Here is a 19435-nt window from a genome sequence, read left to right on the forward strand (position 1 = left end):
AATAAATCTCTGTATCATTGTGATCTTGACGTTCCATATTGTCTTGAAGAAGTACAGCCGGGGATTTATGATTTAGGCTTGGGGATGATCAGAAATTTGATGTACCCTGATTGGGGACAAAAAGTATTAGTAATCCATGTTGGAGAAGAGGAATGTGTCGGGGAACCGACAATGTTGAAGAGGTAAACTCTGTTGAGGAGCTATGTCTTTTGTTGGACGAGTATGTTTGAAGATATCTTTTTGAGGATTACTCTGTGGGGATATGATCTCGTGAAGTCGACTCTGTGGGGAAGCATGGATGCCTTGAACATTGCCCCCCAGTGATTATAGCACTTGCCATTCTTGGACTCGTATTGGTTGGAAAACACCAATGAATGTTGATCGAAGCGTTGAACATGCCTTGTATACTTTGCCCCCAGCTAATAGGAACTTGAAGAGATTCACCTCTCGAGGACTTTATGAAGTGCATACTGTAGGTGACATGCCCCTAGTAATCGTACAGTTAGGATGATGCCCCTGACTGTTTGGAATCTTGACTTGATTTCCCCTGATGGATTGAGTAAAACGTGCCATGCCCCTTGTATACGTAGGAGACATTGCTTCTTGGAGTAATCTTGTCTGTCGGGATAACTTTCAGTCATTAGTTGTACCCTGTGCAAGTCCTTTCTTTTGCTAACATTTGAAATTATGTAGCAGAATATGTTTAATAATGTATTCATGAGATGCAATGCATACGTTTGTCTTGAGTTGTTTTTTTTTTTTGAAAAACATTAAAGCAGGAAATGTAAAAACATGACATTTGTAAGAACATGATATTTATAACAACATGCCGTTTGTAAAAACGTGACATTAACTCGGCATTTATGGTAAACCTTAAGGAGTCAGGATACCTTTTTGGTGACAGTATGCTTTCGAACTAACCATGCTTCAGTTAGGACTTTCAAGGGTTGTAACGTGGCTTGGTTCACGGTTTAAGAAACAAAGGATAATGGATCAAAATTTATTTATACCCATCCCCTTCTTCGTGATGTTCTCCAGTCCTAAGCTCAGTTAATTCAACTTATGCATTCAGGTTCCAAGAGACTTTTGGATTTGCACCTTTGATAATGATGATGGTTCACAAGAAAAGAGAACTTTTTAGATGGCAGTCCCTTCTTCCTTTTGGTAGTCACAACATTGTGTTGTTCAAGAATTTATTGACTTCTCTTTTTTCATTTTTTTTGATATCCCTAACTTTTGCCTGAACTGTCTATTTTGAGCTTACAGTCAGCGGGGTGCCTTGATTTTTGCCTAAGTCTTCTTTTTGATTTTTGACTTAGCAGGCTTTTCTTTGTATATATGTTTTTTCATTTTTTTTGAAAGATATTGATTGCCTTGCTTAATGATTGATGAACCATGATTGGATTTTGATTGACATCTCCAACGCTTCTTTGATGTATGCGAATGAACGCTTGTGATTGAAACCCTTGTCGAAAGGTGTACTGAATGATTCTCTTAAAATAGAATGCACAGCCAAATTAACTGAGCACTACCCTGCCCCAGGTTATGATCAAGGGTTTTAATTAGTACAAGAAAGAAACTTCTACTTCTTAGGCTCAAAGGGGTTGACGAGGGATTAACATCCTTATATCTCCACTATTTAGGAATTGAAACAATGCCTGTACATCGTCAGCATAGTCCGCTCAAAAGCATATTGTATGAGGTTGCGGTATCGTTTTCGTCATCCTCCCTCAAAAGGCTTACAACTTTAGCAAGAGTTGAATAAACATAAAACATATGCAAAGTAAATACGCAATTTAAAATGAGTGATAACGAAATAATGTACTCAAGACAAACATATGCAATGCACTGATGATAATTATTAAAACAGATAATGTCTATCATAAGTCGAATGTTTAAACAAACAAAATAGAAATTGAAAATGAAAGTAAATCTAATGATCTAAAAAGTTCATCCTTCTAGCCATCCATAGCATTAGCAATCTTGTTGTGATTAGGCATGGGAGCAGTGATCACATTAGGAGTTGCAGGGGTGTCGAACTCAATTTCGCCAGCGTCGATCATATCTTGGATCTTGTTCTTCAACGGCCAACAATTCTCTGTGTCATGTCCAGGACTATTAGAGTGATATGCGCACCACGCATTGGGTTTGTAACTAGGAGCAGAGGTGTTAGGATTCTTAGGAGGATCCCTAAGGGTGATCAAATTTGCCTTTAGCAGATGTTGTAAAGCTTGAGCTAGCGACGTGTTGATCTTTGTGAATTGACGTCTGGGTGTAACTTGTTTGTCTTGACGACCTTGTTGAGGCGCCGGTATGGAGCTCAGAACTGCCCCAATATGTTGATCATGGTTTATCCTTTTCTGCCCATACACAGCATTGGAATCTGACCTCCCATTGAAATGCTTCTTTGTAGTACTTGAGGATGTAGCCACTTGAATCTTACCACTTCGAATGCCACTCTCGACACGTTCGCCAGTCAGTATGAGGTCAGTAAAGCCAGACGAGGAGCTACCCAGTAAGTGACTATAGAACGGTCTAGTTAACGTGCCTGTAGCAACCTGCCTAAAAATTATAACTTAGAGAGTCGCCACCTATTCTGAAGGGCGAATAGGAAACCCTACGCAGTATAGAGATCAGGGTAAGATACTATATTCAGGTCGAGGGAAGGTGTTAGGCACCCTCAACCCTTTCCTAAAGGCTAACATTCAAAGATAAAGGTTTACGGCAAGGTTTATAAAGAAAGGTGACAAACAGTTAATAGGGTTAAAGACATGATTAAGATTTGGAGGAAGGGGACTCGCCTTGTTGCCAAGTGCCTACGTATCTCCTTATGGAGAATCAGAGTCAACGTAGTTCGGGGAAGGGTTGTACGCCCTTAGAGTTAGAGTTTGAATGGTTTGAAGGCTTTTTTACTGGCCTGTCGTAGTTTTGAATGAGGATGAAAATCCGTAGTTTGAAATTTGTGGTTTGAAAAAGACGGGTGTTTTAAGAGTGGGCGTACAACCCTGATTTTGATTTGTACTATTAACTGCGATAGTCGATTGATTCAATTACCATAGTTAACAGATTAATAGTTGTATCATTACCAATTCTAATCAATTGATTTGATTATTACTAATAATGAATTATAATATATTTTTTTTAATAATTCTATGAATTGATTTGCATTGTTACCCCTCGCAATCGATTGATTCGATTAAAAAGAATAACAAATTGAAGCGAGAGGAGAAGAACAGTTAATCATCACAACTAATAAAATAGTTGCAACCATTTAACCAAATAAAAATTAATTTTATTTTAATTAAATAAACAAACATGAAGTATATCCCTTTTTTTATTTTATTATTAGATTAAACTAGATTTAATTAATTAATTTTAAAAGACTAAAACTAACAAAAAAATACATCCTAATAATTACTTACATAACAAAATGAAAAGAAAAATATATACATGTGGGAAACAACCGCCCCACTATTGTTGTTTCAAGCTTTGACTTTTCCAATTTATGAAGCTCCAATGGGAGCGTGACAAGTGGCGTAATTAATTAAAAATAAAAAAACAAAACAAGCATACATAGAGAAAGAACCTTTCTCCTCTTCTTTCACGATTTGTTTCTTTCACAACTTGTTTCTGCACTTTTCCTTTCTTCTTCTCCTTTTCCCAAAATTCATTTTTCTCCCCAAAATAACAAAATCCATACATCATCAAATATTTAAAAGAAAGGAAACTTACATCAAGATGGTGGGGTCGAGAGAGACGGATCGGAATCACGGCGTTGGCGGCTTGTATTCGAGGTGGTTTTTGGAGGTTCGGTGGTTGATTGACGGCGTCGTTGAATCTGTTGAAGAGTTGCTCGTTGTTGATTGAAGCAAGGTCCAGTCGAGGTTGCGATTGTTCCGATCTGAAGTTGCTGCCGCAGCGGTTTCGTGTTTTGGCTTCGCATGATTTCTTCCACTTCTTTAACTTTACTCTTCCTGAAAAAGAAATTTGAAATAGATTGATGGTGATATCTGTAGTTAGTGATTTGGATTTGTGTTTTTATTCACTGTGTTTTGAATGATTTGTTTTAAACATTGATGAAGACTTAGTTTTAATGGAAAATTATTTACAGAGTACAAGCAATTGTTGATTTGAATTTGTACATGGCCATGAAAAAAACGTGAGGGTTGATGATTACAAATCTGAAACATATTGGCTTACTGTATAATTTAAAGATGATAAAGAAAGCTAGTGATTAGTTCTTGAAATTGTTAAAGAAAAAATATTTAAAGGTTAATAAAACTTAATAACAATTAGTATCTAAATTATAATAATTAGATAAAAGAATTAGAATTAGAATGGTTACCTATAGAAATTGGTTTTATGAGAAGCTAAAACTATAACGATTTTATAAGTTAATATAATTTTGGGATTTGTTAACACATATACACAATTGAAAGAGTTTTATATACATAAGATATTTTAAGATAAAACCATCAAATATTTATCACATGGTTGAAAAATAAAAACAAATTAAAATTAGAGAGGGGAGCCTCATATTTTAATCATCAGCCAAATAACATTGAAAAATTTTAAGAGAGGCCTCAGGTGTCATCATTGGCCAAAAGTTTGAGAAAAAAGTTTTAAAAACGGGGAGGCCTCATAGATTAATCATCGGCCAAAACAAGGTTAAAAAAACCGTAGAAAGTTTTTGTGAAAAAAAAAACTTAAAAAAGTGTAAATGAAATTTGATAGAATTGTTAGATAATTGTTGATGAAAAATGTGAAGGTGGAGTGCTCTATTTATAGAGTGGAATTAGGTCAAGAGCAATCCTAAAAAGGAAATGATCCAACCCAAAAGGCCCATGGACCTTCTTGATCCCCAAGATTAAGAACCTGGACGTACTTGTGTCCAGGTGCGAAAAAAGATTAAAAAAATAGTTTAAAAACATAAAAATGCACCAAGCGGGAACTGAACCCGTGACCTTTTATTTGCAAGCCTTACTTCCAAACCAACTTAGCTATGTTATTTATTTGAAATAAAAAGCCAATTGAAGGTGTATGAAGCATCGGTCATCATTTTCTATTTATTAAAATATAAGCAATTTAAGAATAAACTACTATATTTTAAAATAAACTTTAAATCGAATATTTATGAAATTCAGGATGTCAATGTAAATGAATCCAAGATTTTATAAAAAAATCCAATTTTGAAAATAATTTCGAAAACTTTTGTCACTAAAAAGTGTGGGCAAATTTTGGGGTACAACAGCTGCCCCTGTTCAATCTTCTTAAACCTGAAGAGGTAGATTCGCATGTTCGCCATTCGTGATCTAAAGGTGGAAGATGATTGAACACTTAAGTGCCCAAAAATTTGCACTCATCGATGCGGGAAGTAATGACGCTGGAGATGGGCTTAAAGATGCCATCCAGAAGTTGACAGAGTGTTGTCTGTGATGGAGGAATTCATCAAAATGAAGTAATGTCTTACATAAGACTACCTGGAGAGGTTCCTGAATAAGGTAGATCAATTAGGCTTTAAACAAAGCTCGGGAAGAACTGTCTTGTAGAAGATTAACTGAGAAGCTCCTTGAAAGGGCAAGGGATGTCTTAAAAAAATCGGATAAATATGTTAAGGAAGATTACCTAAAAAGGTGGAGATATGTCTTAGAGAAGACTACCTAGAAAGGCTCCTAGAAAGGATATAAAACGTCTTAAACAAGACTACCTAGAAAGGCTCCTAGAAAGGATATGAAACGTCTTAAACAAGACTACCTGGAAAGGCTATGGTACGTCTTAAACAAGACTCACCTGGAAAGGCTCTTAGATAGGATACGGGATATCTTAAACAAGACTTACCTAGAGAGGTTCCTATAAAGGGAACGATACGTTTTAAACAAAACTATCTAGAAAGATTCCTATAAAGGGAACGATATGTTTTAAACAAAACTATCTAGAAAGATTCCTATAAAAGACACGATACGTTTTAAACAAAACCATCTAGAAAGATTCCTATAAAGGACACGATACGTTTTAAACAAAACTACCTAGAAAGGTTCCTATAAAGGTCATGGGACGTTTTAAACAAAACTACCTAGAAAGGTTCCTATAAAGGTCGTGGAACGTTTTAAACAAAACTACCTATAAAAGGTCAGGATACGTCTTACACAAGACTGCTTGGAAAGGATAGGATACATCTTAAACAAGATTGCCTAGAAAGGTTAGGATACGTCTTAAACAAGACTGCTTGGGAAGGTTGATAATTGTCTTGGACAAGAATACCTGGAGAGGTAAGAAATTCTTTGATTGCTTCTAGATTGTCTTTGAAGAAAGACTTGGAATGAGGTATTGGAATTGTATCTGTTAAGATTGAATCGTTGATACGATCGTATTTGCACTGTAATTGGATGATAACATCCTTTTCGATTATGAAATGACCTGAAAAGGCAGCGTTAGTTTTATGCAATGTCATGATGCATGTGTCATGTAATGAGATTCTCAAAATAAATGAGAATTATGCATGTATGCTTATCCCACACTGCGGGATGTAAATAGTACAGGCGTGGGAAGATCAATTATGCAACAATGCTCCTTGTATGATACTAGTGTGACTCCCCGATTATCAGAAATTTTGAGAGACGTGCTCCTTAATATGAAGGAGGGACCTTTAGAGGGAACTCGAGTTCCACCATGTCTTGCCTGATATGCATTGCCCCAGTGTTTGATTTTTTTGAAAGATATGCCCCTAGTCAATAGGATCCTTGGTTGTATGCCCCTGTTTTAGGAAAACCCTCTGGATGTGGTTTCCCCATTCAAGAGTCTTTATCAGGAATGATCGTCTTTGATTAGACCAATTTTGAGGTCTCCTTGATGCTAAGTGTTGATTTAAATGTGAAGCAGATTCTTTTCAGAATGAGTCATGCGTTTAGGTTGCATCCTGACGGACAATGATTTGCTGAGTACTTAGGATGAGATGATGCCTTCTATAAGACTACCTGAAGAGGTCCTTGGAAAGAAATGGGATATTGTCTTAAATAAGATCGCGCTTTAAACAAAGCTCAAAGGGATGTGTTTGTGCAGAGGGTCAAAATATTCCTATAGAGGACAGAGACTTGTTTTTTTTTTTGTGGTGTTTTAAACAAAACTTAGGAAAAGATATCTTGAAGAAGATCACCCTAAAAAGGATGGTGAACTGTCTTAGAGAAGACTCTGTACTTTAAACAAAGTTTGACAAGGTTCTTGAAAGCATAAGAGAAGTTTGAATATGTCTTAAAAGACTAACTAAAAAAAAATTTAAGAGATGTCTTACAGAAGACTACCTAGAAAAGGTTCTTGGAAAGGAATATGTCTTAGAGAAGACTACCTAGAAAAGGTTCTTGGAAAGGAATATGTCTTAGAGAAGACTGTTTGAAAGGGTTTGAAAATAGAAAGGATAAGGTGGGTCTTTAAAAGACTGTCTGAAAAAGGCTCCTAAAAAGGGTGAGAAGTATTTGAACATGTCTTAAAGAAGACTATATGGACAGATTGAGAAGTATCCTATAAAGGTTCCTGGAAAGGATGTGAGACTGGCATTGACACCATCTGATACTGAGTGACCTTTGCAACGTGCCCCCAGGTGATGGACTTGCCCCATGGGCTATTCAGCATCCTTGAGAGATTCCAATGGATCTTGATTAGATTGCCCCATGTAAATGGGATAATGACGAGTTATGCCATGTGTACATATTAGCCATCCCAGTCATGAGTAAGGGATGTTTCTTCTTTTGACGAGTTTTTAAAGCTACTTCGTCAGTCAGTAGGATTTTTAGCCATTAGCCATGCCCCATGCAACTTCTCCCTGATGTTTAAACATCTGAAACTACATAGACAAGTGTACTTTGTAATGAAATTCATAAGATGCGAATGCATATGTTTGTCTTGAAAGTTTAAAAACATTTTTTTTGAATAAAACGAAGTTTTTTTTTGTAAGAAAGTGATATCAACTCAAAAGTTATAGTAGACCTTAAGGAGTCGGGATACCTTTGGTAACAGTATGCTTTCGAACTAACCATGCTTCAGTTAGGACTTTTAAGGGTTGTAACGTGGCCTGGTTCACGGTTTAAAGAAACAAAGGATAGTGGCTCAAAGTTTATTTGTACCCATCCCAATCTTCGTGATGTTCTCCAGTCCTATGCTCAGTTAACTATGCATTTAGTCTCCAAAAGAATTTGGGGAATTATGACATTGACTTTTATGATGGTTCAAAAACCAAAGGTTTATCTGCAAAGGCAGTCATTCTCCTTTCTTGTAATATCTTTCCTTTTGTCAAAGGTATATAGTGACCTCTTTTCGACTTCGTTATCCCTAACTTTTGCCTGAACTGTTCGTTTTAAAACTACAGTCAGCGGGATGTCCCAATTTTGCCTAAGTCTCCTTAATAGGTTTCGACTTAGCAGGCCCTTGCATTGCTTTCTCTTTTTTCTTTGCGGATATTGACTTCCGAACTTAATGATGACGGGGAACCATCGGTGATTATGTTCAAAGGAACAACTTGGATTAATTAAGTTAACTGAGCAACTACCCTACCCCAGGTTATGTATTAAGGGTTTTATTTTATATGAAGGAAAACTCCTACTTCTTTAGGCTCAAAGGGGTTGACAAGGGATTAACATCCTTATATCTCCGTTATTTAGGAATTGAAACAATGCATGTACATCGTCAACACGGTCTGTTCGAAAGCGTAGTGTATGAAATTGTGGTATCGTTTTCGTCATTCTCCCTCTAAAGGTGTACGACTTTTAACGAGAGTTGAATATCACAAATGAGAAAACCGAGTAAAAACACAGTTTTAAATATAGTGAGAACACTAGGAGTAAATCAAGACAAACGTAAGCAATGCATTAATGATTATTGTAAAGTACACAGCATATGTCGTAAGACTAATGTTTAAACAAACGGAAAGAATTTGCGAATGAAAACAAAACTAATGATCTAAGAAATCCTCCTTCTAGCCACCTATGGCTTTAGACTTGTGAGGATCTTCGAACACAATGAGCCCTTCTTCAATCAAATCTTGGATCTTGTGCTTCAATGGCCCACAATCCTCTGTATCATGGCCAGGACTATCTGAATGATAAGCGCACCTAGCATGATGCTTGTACCCAGGAGCGGGGTTAGCTGGAGCTGAGTATGGAGGCAGCAGAGTTACCAGGTTCTGGCTGAGCAGACGTTGCAAAGCTTGAGACAGTGGCATGTACAACGGAGTGAATGATCGTTTTGGCTTGGACCTCCAGGTGCGTTGGCCACCCTGTTGCTTTTGCTGATCCATTGATCTCTTCTGCTGAAATCTTGTTGGATAATATGGTCGGGATGTTAGGTTATCCTTCCCAATGGTCCCTTGTTCTGGAGATAGAAGAGGAATCTTCTCTTAATGTCATGAAAATGATGTGTATGCCATGCATGATATGTATGATATCTTTTTTTCTTTCTTTTTTTTGAATAAAATATGATGCAAGAATGCCCCTGATGTATGATGAATGGAAAAAGAAATAAATAAAAAAATGATCAACACATATATATATACATATAGCACATAATCACATAGGTTCATAGGTCCGACGTAGCGGCTCTTGGGAGCCAACCTTATTATAGGGGGGTTCTAGAAGGTCTCATGGGGTCGTTCGTAGCCTCCGAGACTTTTTGTCTCTTCGGATTTTAGAACAACTCATTTTATCCATGAGGTTCGAATTTTTGGGGTAGGTTCTCGGAGAGATCAGCCAAGTATCCAGTCCAGCCCTCAACAAAGTCAAGCCTCATTTTGGACATTTCTGAATACTCAACCCACTCCGAGTGGAGTTATCAATGAGACTCGTAGGCGATTCATACTCCCCTATTGATCTCAAAGTTAACTCCCACACTTAGGGTTTAACACAACATAGAAAATACCAGCAATGCATATAATATATAATCAAACATTTTAAGGCAGATAAATAAACATTTAATCAAAAAAACAAAAAAAAACAAAAACAAATAAATAAATAATTTAAAATTTATTAAAAGAGATGAACCTCCCCTAAACCCTAAAAATGGCAAGTTTTCTAACCCTAAAATGCGCCCAAACCTAACCCCTGCCAAAACCTATAGGAGCATAGTATTCACCATTTAAGTGGTCCCCAGCAGAGTCGCCAGCTGTAGCAACCTGCCTAAAAATTATAACTTAGAGAGTCGCCACCTATTCTGAAGGGCGAATAGGAAACCCTACGCAGTATAGAGATCAGGGTAAGATACTATATTCAGGTCGAGGGAAGGTGTTAGGCACCCTCAACCCTTTCCTAAAGGCTAACATTCAAAGATAAAGGTTTATGGCAAGGTTTATAAAGAAAGGTGACAAACAGTTAATAGGGTTAAAGACATGATTAAGATTTGGAGGAAGGGGACTCGCCTTGTTGCCAAGTGCCTACGTATCTCCTTATGGAGAATCAGAGTCAACGTAGTTCGGGGAAGGGTTGTACGCCCTTAGAGTTAGAGTTTGAATGGTTTGAAGGCTTTTTTACTGGCCTGTCGTAGTTTTGAATGAGGATGAAAATCCGTAGTTTGAAATTTGTGGTTTGAAAAAGACGGGTGTTTTAAGAGTGGGCGTACAACCCTGATTTTGATTTGTACTATTAACTGCGATAGTCGATTGATTCAATTACCATAGTTAACAGATTAATAGTTGTATCATTACCAATTCTAATCAATTGATTTGATTATTACTAATAATGAATTATAATATATTTTTTTTAATAATTCTATGAATTGATTTGCATTGTTACCCCTCGCAATCGATTGATTCGATTAAAAAGAATAACAAATTGAAGCGAGAGGAGAAGAACAGTTAATCATCACAACTAATAAAATAGTTGCAACCATTTAACCAAATAAAAATTAATTTTATTTTAATTAAATAAACAAACATGAAGTATATCCCTTTTTTTTATTTTATTATTAGATTAAACTAGATTTAATTAATTAATTTTAAAAGACTAAAACTAACAAAAAAATACATCCTAATAATTACTTACATAACAAAATGAAAAGAAAAATATATACATGTGGGAAACAACCGCCCCACTATTGTTGTTTCAAGCTTTGACTTTTCCAATTTATGAAGCTCCAATGGGAGCGTGACAAGTGGCGTAATTAATTAAAAATAAAAAAACAAAACAAGCATACATAGAGAAAGAACCTTTCTCCTCTTCTTTCACGATTTGTTTCTTTCACAACTTGTTTCTGCACTTTTCCTTTCTTCTTCTCCTTTTCCCAAAATTCATTTTTCTCCCCAAAATAACAAAATCCATACATCATCAAATATTTAAAAGAAAGGAAACTTACATCAAGATGGTGGGGTCGAGAGAGACGGATCGGAATCACGGCATTGGCGGCTTGTATTCGAGGTGGTTTTTGGAGGTTCGGTGGTTGATTGACGGCGTCGTTGAATCTGTTGAAGAGTTGCTCGTTGTTGATTGAAGCAAGGTCCAGTCGAGGTTGCGATTGTTCCGATCTGAAGTTGCTGCCGCAGCGGTTTCGTGTTTTGGCTTCGCATGATTTCTTCCACTTCTTTAACTTTACTCTTCCTGAAAAAGAAATTTGAAATAGATTGATGGTGATATCTGTAGTTAGTGATTTGGATTTGTGTTTTTATTCACTGTGTTTTGAATGATTTGTTTTAAACATTGATGAAGACTTAGTTTTAATGGAAAATTATTTACAGAGTACAAGCAATTGTTGATTTGAATTTGTACATGGCCATGAAAAAAAACGTGAGGGTTGATGATTACAAATCTGAAACATATTGGCTTACTGTATAATTTAAAGATGATAAAGAAAGCTAGTGATTAGTTCTTGAAATTGTTAAAGAAAAAATATTTAAAGGTTAATAAAACTTAATAACAATTAGTATCTAAATTATAATAATTAGATAAAAGAATTAGAATTAGAATGGTTACCTATAGAAATTGGTTTTATGAGAAGCTAAAACTATAACGATTTTATAAGTTAATATAATTTTGGGATTTGTTAACACATATACACAATTGAAAGAGTTTTATATACATAAGATATTTTAAGATAAAACCATCAAATATTTATCACATGGTTGAAAAATAAAAACAAATTAAAATTAGAGAGAGGAGCCTCATATTTTAATCATCAGCCAAATAACATTGAAAAATTTTAAGAGAGGCCTCAGGTGTCATCATTGGCCAAAAGTTTGAGAAAAAAGTTTTAAAAACGGGGAGGCCTCATAGATTAATCATCGGCCAAAACAAGGTTAAAAAAACCGTAGAAAGTTTTTGTGAAAAAAAAAAACTTAAAAAAGTGTGAATGAAATTTGATAGAATTGTTAGATAATTGTTGATGAAAAATGTGAAGGTGGAGTGCTCTATTTATAGAGTGGAATTAGGTCAAGAGCAATCCTAAAAAGGAAATGATCCAACCCAAAAGGCCCATGGACCTTCTTGATCCCCAAGATTAAGAACCTGGACGTACTTGTGTCCAGGTGCGAAAAAAGATTAAAAAAATAGTTTAAAAACATAAAAATGCACCAAGCGGGAATTGAACCCGTGACCTTTTATTTGCAAGCCTTACTTCCAAACCAACTTAGCTATGTTATTTATTTGAAATAAAAGGCCAATTGAAGGTGTATGAAGCATCGGTCATCATTTTCTATTTATTAAAATATAAGCAATTTAAGAATAAACTACTATATTTTAAAATAAACTTTAAATCGAATATTTATGAAATTCAGGATGTCAATGTAAATGAATCCAAGATTTTATAAAAAAATCCAATTTTGAAAATAATTTCGAAAACTTTTGTCACTAAAAAGTGTGGGCAAATTTTGGGGTACAACAGTGCCCATGAATATGTCCACCAACTCTCTATCGTTCAAAGAAGGTCGGACCCTTCCAGCTAGATCTCTCCACTTTTGTGCGTACTCTTTTAAACTTTCTTTAGGTCCCATAGACATGCTTTGTAGTTGCATGCGAGTTGGTGCGAGATCGGAATTATATTGGTATTGCTTATAGAAAGCAACAACTAAATCTTCCCAGGTATGGATGTTGGTACTTTCCAGTTGATAGTACCATTCGAGTTGAGTTCCAGATAAACTTTCCTGAAAGAAATGGATCCAGAGCCTCTTATCAGCAGTGTGAGGCTGAATCTTCCTTACATAAGACCTCAAGTGTAGTTTAGGACAAGAGACTCCATCATACTTAGCAAAGGCGGGAGTTTTGAATTTTGGAGGAATAACGACCCCAGGCACAAGTCCAAGTTCTTCAAAATCCAGCCCAGGTACCTTCTGAATTTCCACACTTCTCAGACGCTCTTCTAACATCTTGTATTTGTCAACGGGATGTTTGCCCTCATGGTAATAATCCTCTTCTTTTTCAGAGAGTTCGGCAGAATCGTGGTTACTTTTTGCATCGGTTTTGATACTAGCATCATCATCTTGCTCATCCTCATCACTGTCTTCAGAGGTTTCGGCATCCCTGAGTTGCAAGATTGGTCTAAGCATTTTCACTCGAGTCTTCTTACCCTCTTTGGGAGCTTCAGCTTCTTCAACCTTTTTGAGAGGGCCTTTGAACCTTCTTCCCAGATTGAGAACACCTTTAGGTTTCTTGGTCTTCTTTTCCTTCTTAGTCAGAAGGGATTTCAGCTCATCTTGCCCCTTGGACAAATTCAGAATCAAGGCTTGGAACTCAGTGTTTTGAGCTTGGAGATCCTTAACTGATTGTTCGAGATTCATGATGCTGAAATAAACAGCGAGGAAGGATGAGAGACCTATTGTAAGAAACCTGTTATGCGATGTTATGAATGTAAATGCAATGCTTTCGAGGATCTATAGGAAATTTAGTTTGCAACGTTTAGACATTGAATCAAACACAGCTATGTCTAGAGAATTCTGGCTTTCGTCTTTGGACGTCCTTCTTTGAGAATCAAGCTCACCATATCGAGTGGGTCATCGCCTCTGATTCGGGATACTTCTGAATTTAAAGGTACCTGGCTAGAGGAAAATAAATCCTCTTGCCCCTTGATAGGTATCGAGTCTCTGAATTGGAAGGCACGTGGCCAGAGGAAAATAAATCCTCTTGCCCCTAGATAGGAATTCAGTCCTTGATAAGAGCACCTGAAATTGTGCGCCCTAAATTCCTAAGATCCTTGAAAGGGTTAGTTGATCATGTTATGCTTATGATGTCATGATGTCATGATGTTATGCGAATGCAGTTCATTAGTCATAGTGTGAGATAGTAAGGACAAACAAGTCCTTTCAACAAAACCTGCGAGAAAATGAAGGTTAGTAGCAAACACAAACAAGTCACACAAGTCAGGCAAGTCACACAAGTCACACAATTTTGCCTTATGGTTAGGCTTGCACGTGGTTCACAGGTACGTACCCTCCCCCTGAAGTTTAGTTGGTTCAACCTGTCCTATATAAAGATCGGGTTCTAGGGAGCTCATATCATTGACCTTTCTCGAAGGCGCTTATCTCAGTTCGGCAATCGAATCACCAACCGAGAAGGTCCTGAAAGTCCAGTCCATATGAGTGTAGCTTCGAGTATCAACCAACTTCAGTCGGAACCAAAGCCAGCCATCTCGCTACTTTCTAAAAGGCCAAGGTCAAGTTCGACTAAGGTTCTAAGGGCGAATTAGTGCTTAATGACACCACGCGGCAGCCAAGCATTTCCTCAGGTCGGATCCCAAGGAACACCAGGACAAACCAATGTGTCACACTAACGATGGCCATCAAGTCAACCACATCAGTATACGCTGTGCAGTCTCATTGATCTCATGCCATTTACCTAAGGTACTCAGATCCGGGTTAGGATCTTTCACACAGCAGAATACACAAAACAGCCCTGCAAAAGTAAAGCAAACAAAGCAAACAATAGAAAACATTTAAGTGATTCCTAAACTTTTAAGGTAACCCCTCTTTTATCGAAATTTTCCCCAGCAGAGTCGCCAGTTCTGTAATACGGTGAACTGACTTTTTATCGATCGAAATGTCGCGGTTAAGCATGAGTCGCCACCGACTTTTATTTTATCCAAACAAATTCAGAAAGGCTAAAAGAAACAGAAAAAAACCTTTTAAAGAAATCTAAGTTCGGGGGGTAATTTATGCAAAGGGAAGGTGTAAGGCACCCTTTGCATCCATGGTTTTCCATGGGCTCTTAATTGCTTTGCTTGCTCGTTTGTCTTTAGAAAAAGTAGATGAAAGAAAAAAAAAGTGGACTTTAGCTCATAAATGAGCGTAGCCAGTTTTTTGAAGAATTGTGAGAAAGAATATGAAAATTGAGCATAGCAAGGCAATTAGGGGCAATTACCTTAAACTCAGATGATAGGTCTCTTTTTAGCCTTTCAGAATGAAAGGGTCTATCCTTGCCATAAGAGGGCAGGAAGCCTTTCGTTTGGAGATTGGAGGGTCATCGCGTTATCATTCGCCCTAAGACTATCCCATGCCATAGAGAGGCAGGTAGTCTAAGGAGAAGGATTCAGAATAGCCTTTCGTAGGCAACCAGAAGATACCTCAGCCTTATTCGTGGGCAACTTTCGAGGGTCGAGGTCATGTTAGTATATCGAAGGCAGCATCATTTTTAGGGTCTCAAGACCTTTTATCGAGGCAACATGGCTGAGGTATCCTCATATTCGAGGGACTGGCTATTCTGCAAAAAACACTAGGCAACAAGGCAACAGGCAACAAGGCAACAAGGCAACAGAGAGGGTTACCCAAAAGCGTGCGTGTGTGCACCAATCACGTGATTATATTCAATTATATTATCTTGTAAATTAGTGAGGCTAATTCAATTTAATGGTTGTCACTCCCTATTTTACTAACCACGCAGTTTAATATAAAATAACAATAATAGCAAATATGGCGAAGGGGACAATGAAACCAGCGGATCTCCAATAGGGTTTGGCATAAGTAATAATAAAAGACAGAAAATATCAGGGTTAGGGTTTAGGGTACCACTACTCGTAGCTTTGGCAGCCGACAAACCCTGAAAATTGGAAAAGAAAGAATAAACAGAGGGGTGAGTGCATTATCGGTTCGGAGGCAAACACAGTTACCCCTAAAGAAAGCAAAAAGATAAAGGATTTAAATAAATAAATAAAAATCAACTTAGCTTTGCATTTGATCTGGTATAGTTGGCAGGCAGAGGAAGCCTCGGAGGTAACCCTAAAAAATGGCAAAGGCAGACAATAGGTGAATGTATGCATAGTTCAAGAAATATAAAGGCAAACCCTAAAATCAAAAGGAGACCAAATAGGCTTTTAAAATAAAATAAATTAAATACTTAGCTTTGATTGGAAGGTTGATAATTGAGGGTTGTCTGAAGCATTGACTCTGACCCTCTGAGGATTGATAGAAAAATAACAGGAGGAAGCAGTGAGTGTATGGCTAATTCAATGGCAATTAAATTTAACCCTAATTTGACAAAAAAGAACAAGATAAAATAAAATGATTATTTAAAATAAATATGAAGTAGGACTTAGCTTTTGGCTTGACGTGGCGCATAGTCGGAGTATATTGGAAAACCAACCCTGAAAAGGCACAGAAACAAAAGTATTCAGTGTATGGAATGTTCGTCGTAAACCCTGATTAGGGTATGATTTAAATAAGAAAATATAAATGATTTAATTAATTATTGGTCTCGCGACCTAATTAATTAAATCAGGACAAGAAAATAAAATCGAATGCGAAAGTAATTTTTATGAATTTTTTAAAGTTATAATATAATAAATATGAATTTTTGAAGTTTTTTTAAAAATTAAATCAAATTAAATAATATTGATATAAATAATATGTATATTAAATATTATATAATATAAATAAACAATAAGTATAAATTTATTCATAAAATTTTTATATAATTTATAACATAAAACACATTTTTTATTTGATGAAAAAGAAAAGAAAAAAAATATATATTAAAATAGAATGAAAGAATTATGTAATTAGAATAAAGGGAATTAAAAAACTCAGCTGCTGATCGTGTGCGGCGCAGGCGCGTGTCTACGGTGGATTGGCGCTTCTGTAGGCGTTGGATGCTTCTGGCTATGGATCTGACGGCTGCGATGGATTGAAAGCACATGATGCACATAGATCTTGATGTACCGGACCCCACGAGTCTTGCGCGCCTTTTTGTGTTTGAATCAGCCAATGAGAAGCTGCCACGCTTCACCTCCTTCAACGCAACCGTCGCCTTAGGCTATACCTACGGCGGATCCGTTGCTAAAACCAATACCTACGGATTTTTTCCGTAGCTACAAAACCTGCACATCAAACATCGTAGTATGCGACATATAAATGCAAACAAAGACCATGGATCGACTGGGTTCAATCTTCTGAACGCAATGGTACCCTTATTACGTCCTAATTTTGCCTTAAGCCAAAAGCCCCAATTCGAAGCTTAAGGGTCCATCAATGGCGGATTCTCGCACCTGTATCCAAACTTAACCAAACTATCCAGAAACGTTCTACACATTACCACAATCATGATTATGCAATTACATTTGATTAAAGATGTATGTATTATGCAAATCGACAAAGAATGGAAAACGGCAAACCGAGGAGTATGGGGATGCGTTCTTGATGTCTCAGGCCCTGGGAACGATCGGGAAATCTTCCTTGAGGATCTTGGAACACGTTACAATCAACAAAATCACTTGAATTGTCCTCTAATTCAGAACTCGAAATTGAGTTTTCTTGGAATTTTTGGACTCGGTTTTAGGGTTCTTTGGCTGCAGAATCCGTCCATTTGTGATCTGAATTGTTTGTATATATATAGGAGACTGAATTAGGGCTATAAAATTGGATGAAATCTCAATGAATCTTTGATTGCAATTTTGATTGGAATTTGATTTTTCTAGTTTCCAAATTTGGTCTAAATCCAATATTTCCCTCACTAATTTGATTTGCACGAATTTGGTATTGATTATTGGATATTTGTGTGATTGATGATGATTGAAAAATAAGAACACATCACATATTTTATATTTAATACTTTTATATAATTAATTCATGATTTAAATGATTAAAATCATTAAATAATTAATAAAAATACTATAAAATATAAGGATGTGATTCTTGGAACGTGCATGGACTTGGAATGAAGATTGGGTGAAAAGGAAATGGGCCCATTTGGAAATATTTGAATTTTTGAACCTTTTCTCTTCACATTTGCCCTTGAAAATAGTCCAACTTTGACAAGGTCTATATCCATCAATTTTTGAGGTATGGAGGTGTTCTAGGACTTTTTAGAAACCTTAGAGAATCCTCTAACCAATGTCTTTGGTCTCATGTCAAAATTATTTTCCATGCTTCTTGTGTGTCCTTTTGAAAAAAGTGACTTTTTGTTGTCTTTTGAAAATGACCTATAATGTTTTAGTCCATATCTCTCAAATGAAGCATTTTTAGACTTGGCATGTGAGAGACAAAATTGTAGAGAATCAAATTTCCTTCAAAATTAGCTTTGGATGGAGAATTTCTGATGTTCCGTGTGAGAGTTATGGCTGGTCAAAGTTTAGTTGACTTTTCCTATACAAAACCCTAATTTAGAAACTTCTTGATTTGCTGAATTTTGATCTTTCCTTGATGAATCATGATCAATTCTTGATCACATGGTGAATGATACTTCAATATGAGGATCTTGACAAAAAATCAGAAGTTTTGACTTTACTTTGACCACAGTTGACTTTTTAGGTCAACTAGTCGACTGTTGATTTTCTGAACAGTTAAGTGACCATTCCCTTGAATTGAGACTTGATACTTGTCATAGAGGTCATGTGAGATATTTTGAGCCATATGGGATGTCTTGGAGCCACTGATTCATTGATTTTCTTTCTGAACGACAAAGCCCTAGTTCTCTGATCTTTGCTTAGGAGAGATGTCTTTGAGCTTTATACCTTGATTTGAATTTGAATAAGAGAAATAGTGTGGGCAAATTTTGGGGTATGACAATGAACGTTTAAGTTCTTTCCTTCTAGTGACCTTCAGTGCTTCTGCTTCTGATCTCAAGTTCTTCTGATGCTTCCATAGACCCATGTTCTGATTCTGCTTTGACCATCTTCTGATGTCTTGCCAGACCATGTTCTGATGTTGCATGCTGAACCTTCTGAGACAAAGCTTCTGAGCGCTGATTTGTGCATACTCTTTATATATTTCCTGAAAAGGAAATTGCAATGTATTAGAGTACCACATTATCTCACACAAAATTCATATCCTTGTTATCATCAAAACTAAGAATATTGATCAGAACAAATCTTGTTCTAACATCGACCACTGGCACAATGGTCCTGACAACACCAAGCTTAAAATCATACCTCAGCTCTAATATGGCATCGTCCACCGGTATAGTGGTCCTAAAGATGCCTAGTTAAAAATTATAACCATGTTTCAAACTCCAACTAGTGTCGACCATAGGCATAGTGGTCCAAA

Source organism: Vicia villosa, unplaced genomic scaffold (assembly GCF_029867415.1).
Source record: "Vicia villosa cultivar HV-30 ecotype Madison, WI unplaced genomic scaffold, Vvil1.0 ctg.000464F_1_1_1, whole genome shotgun sequence".
NCBI lineage: Eukaryota > Viridiplantae > Streptophyta > Magnoliopsida > Fabales > Fabaceae > Vicia > Vicia villosa.